The sequence below is a fragment of the Eriocheir sinensis genome, chromosome 3 (genome assembly GCF_024679095.1).
Source record: "Eriocheir sinensis breed Jianghai 21 chromosome 3, ASM2467909v1, whole genome shotgun sequence".
Taxonomy (NCBI): Eukaryota; Metazoa; Arthropoda; class Malacostraca; order Decapoda; family Varunidae; genus Eriocheir; species Eriocheir sinensis.
The window spans coordinates 1,476,805-1,485,767 of NC_066511.1; positions in this window are offsets into that span (position 1 = coordinate 1,476,805).

Here is an 8,963-nt window from a genome sequence, read left to right on the forward strand (position 1 = left end):
GGAAGCTGCCCACTTGGAGGGTCCGCCGTGTTCAACTGCTCAAAGTACTCAGCCAAACGAACCCTTTGCCCATCCATGCCCGACACGAGGCAGCCGTCAGCTGATCGGATAGCGCTCACATGAGAGGGAAGCTCTGTGCGTAGATTCTTCTGGGCTCGTAAGCAGGTCGGAGGTCATTTGCATTTAAATAGCCCTCGACGTCCTCGGCGAGACCCCTGACATACCTCTTCTTGTCTCTCCTCAGGAGAGCTCTTGTCCTACGCGACAGAGCCCTATATTGGTCCCGATTCCCTGTAAGTCTGGCAGCGCAACTTTCTTAAATATTCATCAGCGTCTCTTCCGAGGCAAAGTTACTCCTAGATCTTGGGCGCTCTCCAGTGCACTACTTGGCAGCTTGGAGAATCTCAAGTTTGAAGGTAACCCACATTTCTACAGGGTCCTCAAGGATGCTGAGCACATTCATCAGATTTGAGACTGTCACTTCATACTCCTGAGAACATGCCAGCCTCTCGAAATGGAACACGATATTGTTGCAACTCGAGAGAGGAAGAATAGTGATGCTGGTAATTATTGCATAAGGGATTCGGATATCATATAGATGAGCTAGAGTACGTATAAGGTCGTTTGCAGCCTGTGCGAGGGAGAGGTAGTGTCATGCAGTTAGCAAGTTCAGTAGAGCGCTGCGGCCAACCATCAGGCCCTACCAAGAGAACCTACCTGCGCCACAGGCGAAAAAAAGAAGAAGAAAAAAAAAATATATATATATATATATATATATATATATATATATATATATATATATATATATATATATATATATATATATATATATATATATATATATATATATATATATATATATATATATATATATATATATATATATATATATATATATATATATATATATATATATATATAGAGAGAGAGAGAGAGAGAGAGAGAGAGAGAGTTAAATATATAAATAAATATTTATATATATATATATATATATATATATATATATATATATATATATATATATATATATATATATATATATAGCGGTTCGGCGGTGGCCGAACTGGTAGCGTACTGGGCCCATATTCACCGCGTGATGGACGACGCGGGTTAGAATCCCCACGCTACCACTCGGATTTTTCAGGCATCGCCGAGTGGCTTAAAACTACCCACATGCTGTCCTGAAGACCACCCATCAACCCGGACTCTAGAGGAAGCCGTCCAAGCGAATCAAGAACGAGTTCCGGGGGGGCAGCATGAGCCAATGCAAGATGGCGCCACTATAAACACTCGCCTGCGCCAGAACGGGCTGGGCCGACCATCAGGCCCCACCTGGAAGAAGCCTTGGGCCGACCATCAGGCCCCACCAGGAAGATGCCTACCGGTGCAACAGGCAACGACGTAAAAAAAAAAAAAAAAACATATATATCTGTCTATCTCCACCTATTTATCTATCTATATGGAAATGTAATATCTTATAAATGGTCTGAATGTGGATACTTTTTGTCTCTTCGTCCATACTTACCTACTACCACTTTTTTACTTCTTGACCTTCCTGCATTGTTACGTTGGAGTAACATGGTTTTCGTTTTTGCTTTTCGCGATGTCGAGTGTGTACGTTTCATGATTACGCAAAAACAACAAAATTCTATCTCGATTAACCAAGTGCAATATTCCACCGTGAGAAATGTTTTGTGTTTTGATGATCCTTTTCTCCTATTGTCTTTGTATTTTTCACGACTTTTACCCTCCAGGCATAGAATTGCATTTTATTTTCACCTGCGGTCGCTAAAAGGTTTCTTAAAGAGCAGAGGGCGAGGAAGGAATGGTTCGTGTGTGGCGTCTTAGTGCTAGACGCGGAGGGAAGGGACCGAAGGGAAGAGGAGCATCGAAGCCAGTCGGAGGAGCGGCAGAGAAAAGAAAGCGTCTCAACTCCCGCAGGAAGCGGGCCAGAGTCGTAATTAAAGAGTGAGGAAGTGAGTGGGAGAAGAAGAAGCTCGAGGAAAAGAAGAAAAAGGTAGAAAAGGTGAATAAAACGTAAAAAAAAAAATAATAATTGGGAGCGAGAAAGAAGATGAGAAGGATTAGATGGAGAGGAAGACAGTGAGGAAATACGATAGTGAAAAGGAAAAAAAAAAAACGAGACCGAAAATTTAATGACTCAAACACAAAAAAATATGTCGAGATGAATAGAGAGAAAAAAAAAAAGAATTCTGAGAAACTTCATGCGCACAGTTATTGCTTTTGTTCCTTTGAATGTATTGCACATGCTAAAATGAGAAGAGTAGTATACAAGTATCCACTAACGAACCATTTAATGTTGGTTTGTCGTATTGTCAAAATGTGATGTTATAGTACTCTCGCTATAACACTCGTACGGAAAAAGCTCCACCTGGGTTCTGCTTTCTCGCTTGAGTGGCACTTTGTCTTAATTTTTTTTTTTTTTACGGGAGGCAGTTCAAAGACAAAAAAAACAGGAACAAAAAAGCCTGCCAGACGCTGCTGTAATGAAAAGAAAAAAAAAAAAGAGGACAAAAGAGCGGTCAGTTCTCGGTGGAGAGGTGTCCTGATACTCTCTTCTTGAAAGGGTTCAAGTTTTAGGAAGGAGGAAATACAGACGAATGAAGTCTGTTCCAGAGTTTACCAGCGGAAGGGATAAAACAATGAAGATGCTCATTAACTTTTGCATAGGAATTTGGACATAATAGGGATGAGCAAGAGTGGAAAGTCGAGTGCCGCGGGAGGGGGGAAGGCATGCAGTTAGCAAGTTCAGAAGAGCAGTCAGCATGAAAATATCGAAAGAAGATTGAAATAGATGCAACATTGCTTGACTTAACTGTCCTTCGAGGGAACCTTCAATGAAGATATACCGTGACGGTCTTCTGTATTACTGGTCGTCATTCCCTTTCCCTTCCGTGTCATTTTTCTTTAATGACATTGGCAATTGTGATGCTACTGCTACTGCTGATGGTATTAACTGAAATTATAAGTAATTACTGATAGTACTGATATTATTACTTTTAATATTCATAATAAAAAAATGATAAAAGTAATAATGATGATGTTGAGGATACTATAGTTCTATATTATAGTATAGTATAGTATAGTATAGCATAGTAGTAGTAGTAGTAGTTGTAGTAGTAGTTGTAGTAGTAGTAGTAGTGGTAGTAGTAATAGTAGTAGTAGTAGTAGTAGTAGAAGTGGTAGTAGTAGTACTACTACTACTACGACTAAGCCTACGACTTCGACTACTACTGCTGCTGCTACTACTACTACTACTACTACTACTACTACTAATAATAATAATAATAATAATAATAATAATAGTAATAATAATAATAATAATAATAATAATTACAATAAGATTTTTTTTCAGCTGATATACTCATAGTGTATAGCATTTTTGAGGGATGGGAAATGTGTGTGTGAATCACTGTGGTGGATTAAGACTTAGTACTCAGCTTTATGGGATAATAAATTTTCCCGACGCTCTCTGCTTTATCCATTAAAAAAAAAAGAGGAAAAGACGTTGGAAACTGATATTTGTTCGCTCTCTTTTATGCTTTTCTATTAACCCTAGATTACCACCTTGGAAAATAGCACATTACCATCACCCATATTAACGTGGTTATACATTTTTTTTTTGGGGGGGGGGGGAAAGGGGGGGCACTATTTTGTTCCGCACTGGATTCGTATGTCTGTGTTAGAATTTCATATTTTCAATAACATAGGAAACAAAGAGCAAAATGAAAAAAAAAAAAGAAATATGGAAAAGTCCCTCAAAAGCACTTATCCCATAAATAATAAGTATAAATGAATGGTAGGTTTGTGGTGAAAAATAGTAATGGCTGTACTGTTATCAAAGTAGAGTGGATGGGTGGCATTTGATATATAATAGTGACTGTATAGGAGTAGTGACAGTACTATTGTGAGGCTAATTAGGTAAATCGTATTTATGTTTAAGTAGTGAAGTACTGTTATGTGTGAGATATTAATGCTGATGTAAAACGTTACCGGAAGCCGACGTTGGGTCTCTGATGGTATCGTGTTACTAAGTGCCCGGTTTATGTGTGTGTGTGTGTGTGTGTGTGTGTGTGTGTGTGTGTGTGTGTGTGTGAATTTGAAATTTCTTAAACTCTTTTTTTTTTCTTTCCACGTAACACTGCCTTTCGAACCTTGACTTAAGGCGATAAATTCGATTCTTTTCTTGGGTTGTCGTTTTAATCACCTAACAGGGTGACTCGGCTGATTGCCAGTAATTAGAGAGAGAGAGAGAGAGAGAGAGAGAGAGAGAGAGAGAGAGAGAGAGAGAGAGAGAGAGAGAGAGAGAGTCAGACAGACAGACAGACAGACTACCGACCAGCCGACAGACAGACAGACTAAAAAGACCGATCGACCGACCGACAGACACACAGACAGGCAGACGAAGGCAGGTTGGCAGACAGACATGAAGACGGGCAGGCAGACAGTCAGTCAGATCGACATGTGCTGGTATAGTCAGATAGGCATGTGCAGGCAGACAGTCAGACAGATATGTGCCGGGAGGCGGGCAGACACGCACTAAACTGACCATGACACGGACACTTTTATGTAAATGATAACTGGACACTTTTCGGCTCGCCACTGATGTCAGTAGCAGAAAGAAAGTCTGAATGGCTTGCCTCACCTCCAGCCTGCTGTAGGGGTAAACAAAAACAATGGTAACATGAAATGGGAGGCACAGCCACGCCCTTTGTCTCGGCATGTGATAGTTTGAAAATGGTGGTGCTCTCCTCAGTATCAAATTTCCGGACAGGTAATGACAAAAGTTAAATTGAAAATGTGACATTATGGCGGGTATGAGATGGAAGTTTTGAAACACTAGAAGCTCAAATTATTGGAACCCAAACCAAGCAGAAAGCAAAAAAAATATCCTTATTCCATGGCCGTATTACACCACAGATATTTTCAGGAATTTTCAAGACATGTTAATGTCATCAAAGTAAAGGCAAGGTGAAGTTGTGCATATGCCATAGATGCGCCTGGCCGCGGTGATCATCTCCATCGTATTGGCACTTGAGCCTGTGGTGGGAAGAACGCATTGGCACGAGGCACAGGACCAATGTGACATCTGGGTTATCATAGTTTACCTTCCCCAGGTTTCCCCAAGTATCCATTAATCGACCGGCTCGAAAGGGAGGGTGAACCGCTCCGCGCCGACTGCCTAGGCTGGAATTCGAACTCTGGCCTGCTGATCCGTTGCATGACACGCTAACCACTGCACCACAGAGGCGTATACACCACGATAAAAAGTACATCATCATTCGAGTTTCAGAGTTATGAAATTTCATATCATAATTATTATTAAATACGTTAAACATTGTTACTGGTGAAGTCGTAGATTTGAACGAGGAGTTTCATATAACGTTGAACTAATTTTTGAAACACGGCTACGGTCTTTGTATAAAGTCCCATCCACGTCTTTAGCATTGTACATGGAATTCTTTCTGGAGTTTGGCTTTTGATCAGCGAAGCGAAGCGTAACTTTATCCTCGACATGTAACGTCTTAACCTACGGTCCGCTGATTGCTTGTCTCTGATGCAGGTCACGAGAGGGGGCGGTGAGAGAGGAGAGGAAATGAGATAGGAGAGGAGAGGAGAGGAGAAGGTTAATACAGGATATGAGAAGAGAAAAGAAAATAAGAAAGTAATTGTTTGGAGAGAGAGAGAGAGAGAGAGAGAGAGAGAGAGAGAGAGAGAGAGAGAGAGAGAGAGAGAGAGAATTACATAATCCATGGTGATTTTTACCTTCAAGAAAAATGTCATAATCGCTTCGTTGAAATAACGCACTGAAAATAGTTAGTTTTAGATGATTTAAATACTTAGATCAATGTTGTGAGTATTCACGACTCCTCGGCCTCCCAAGTTCTGGTCACTTATTAAATACTTATAATTAGTAAGTAATGGATATTAAATAATAAAACTAAATAGATATATTAAATGTGTACACAACAGTGTAACTGTAACCTAAAACTATTTTTTTGTTAATTTGCGTATGTATGACATCCACTTGTAGAATCCCGTAACTTATCCTCGTCCCATGGGTGGCCAACCACGTATGTGACTCATCGTCTACTAGACAAGTTAATCCATGATCTCATTCGTACTTGCAACAACTCATGTCAGCTTTATATGTTTCGCTTATTGACAAACATACACGTGAACCTGAATCTACCTACCTCCTTCTTGAACCGTTTATAATTGAATAAAAAAAAAAGGAATGGTTATGGTGGGAAGTATAAGAAACTGTTCTTGCTAATATAAGGCAGACAAGGAAACACAAATAAAACAAATGAAACTGATGAATGATAAAAATATGATGCAGAGGTCCAAGTTCGTGGCAAAAAGTTAACTGATTAAAGGGAACAGGACCACTTATAAAGGAAAAAAAGATGAAATTTTGGTTAGAAGTTTAGGGAGAGAAAACTTTAAGGAAAAGATTGGTTTGGGGAGGGGATATGAAGGCAAGAAAGGGGAAAACAAAATTGATATATTTTATATATTAAAATGGCTTCATAAATCTTGGTGGAATAATGAAAACATGTATTATCAAATATCTATATCTAAAACAATAACAAATAAAATCCTGAAACTTTCAGAAGAACACGTAATCGCGAAGCAGCGATAGCAATGTTATCTGTAGACAGTGAAGTAGGAATGTAATAACGTTTGACAACTGTGCGGATGAAAAAAAAAGGGAAGAAAGGTGATGAGTCTTATAACAGGTATAATATCTTAACGACGTGCAAAATTTTGTGAAAATTTATTCTTTGAAATTCATGATACTTATTTTTGTGAAGAAGAGCCATCGTTTCAATAATGCATTGCATAAACTATGCTCATCAGTATTTATACAATTACGTAGTTTAATGAGTGTTCTACCTGTCTTTAGATGAGCAGGACTTATATGTAATCGTAAGTTATTGGTTATGTAGGATGGAATGGCACTTTAGAATAGCTGACATTTGATTAGGCTTGGGACAAAGGTATGTAATATCACAGTGACTAGAGACGCAAGGGATAATATTGTGATATATTATTGTTAAGAAGTTCTGATACAAACGCATCAAGCGCCATCTTTTCAAAAAAAATTGGGGATATATAATTTTGCGTTTTATGATTATACATGTCAAGTTTATATAGGGAATGGAAGTGTATGTTGGGTTAAGGAGAGGTGGGTGTGACTCAAGATACTAAAACAGGTTCTGGGTCCTCGCTATGAAGGGCACCAAGACATAAATAGGCTTGGTGTAGCATGGAAAGATAGATGGTGAACACCATGGATTAGATAACAGACAAAGGCTATAGATATTTCAATGACTTTTAAGGAAAGGAAATGGACTTGGGCACAAATTGTAAAAGTCAGGGCAGTCAGAGGAGCCGTTGGAAAAAATGACGTTATAGCATTTATAAGAGCAGGGTGGTGCACACTATTATACAGATAGGTTGATGGACATGGGAGAGGCCTTTGTTCTGTTGTGGCCTAGTAATGGTTGATGATGGTGATAATTATGATGACTTTTCTGATCAATTGATGGCTGGGCTATATTCAGTTGCTTCCGGGCCTGATCCTCTAATAATTTGTGCAAAAAATGACAAGATATGAAATATGGTCCGTATTTCTTTTTTGTAATTAAAGTTTCCAGCGTTTTTTGGTTTGGTGAAAAAACGCAAATGCGAATAGACTCATCAACCTTTTTCTTGGTTATAGTAAAATCATCTTCGGATCCCAGTTAGAGGGTTTTATTTCCGACATTAAGGCGATCGAGGTAATTGAAGATTCACTGTTAGCTCCTCCAATTACTTTATCGGAATTTTCTGAATCCCCCACCTGGGCCACACTCAGTCACTATTACCGATTTTCTCAGGAGGTAAAGTGAGCAAACAAACAGAGATTAAGGGAGAACTTCTCCCGACTTTCTCGTGAAGACGCCAAATGAAGCTAAATGTCTTAGAAAGCTTTCACTTCAATTTGCAGGGTTAGTATAATTAAAACGGATACAATAAATTGTATTTTTGCCAATCCTTTAAGGCAATTACGTAGCAGAGTATATGAAGGTGTAGCGCATATACTTTCAGCAATGGGCCCTTTGAGTAACCGAATACTAGTCAAGGTACATCATCAATCAATACGCATTACACCGCGGGTGAGGGGGGGGGGGGGGGGGGTCGCTTCTCCCACCATGCTACGCACAAACCGGGGGTCCTTGTGAGCAAGTATTTTCCTCTGTCCATTCTAAGTACCTCATAACAAGATTCATCGACTTACTCGATTCTTTGTTGAGGTTTCCTATGCCTCTTCCACTCGATACTGTCTCTTACAGAAACACCTCTGTCAGCAGGGTCGACTTTTGGATAGCAGGCTCCATCTTGTATAGCCGGAGTAGACATCTAAAGACTATGCAGGTAATAGGCCTCGATTCAGTCTCACATAATAATTTAATTATCAGTTTGACGTAAAATTGCTCTAGCGATATTCAGTGATCCCGCATAGGCACTTATTACCAAAATCATCAGTTCGCCCGATCAAGCCATTGTTTCGTTTCTATGGATACATGAAGCACAAGCGACTTGGATGCCCTGATCTCTGTCCTACGAAGGTATCAACAAACTATCTTATGCTCTTTTATTAAGTATAATCACTTGCTTCCCTATATGTGCATATGGGGAAAAAAGACATCAATTTCATGTGTATCCATCCACGTAACCCCCACCCCCCGGCACACGCTTGAAAGAAACACAAATACAATATTTAAGAGTGAAATAGGCTTGCATCATGTGAGAAGTGTTAACTTCCAAGTGGGAGAGGTAGCAATAGTAATGGTTTCAAGAAACTGCTTTTTTGTATCAGATTTATATATATATATATATATATATATATATATATATATATATATATATATATATATATATATATATATATA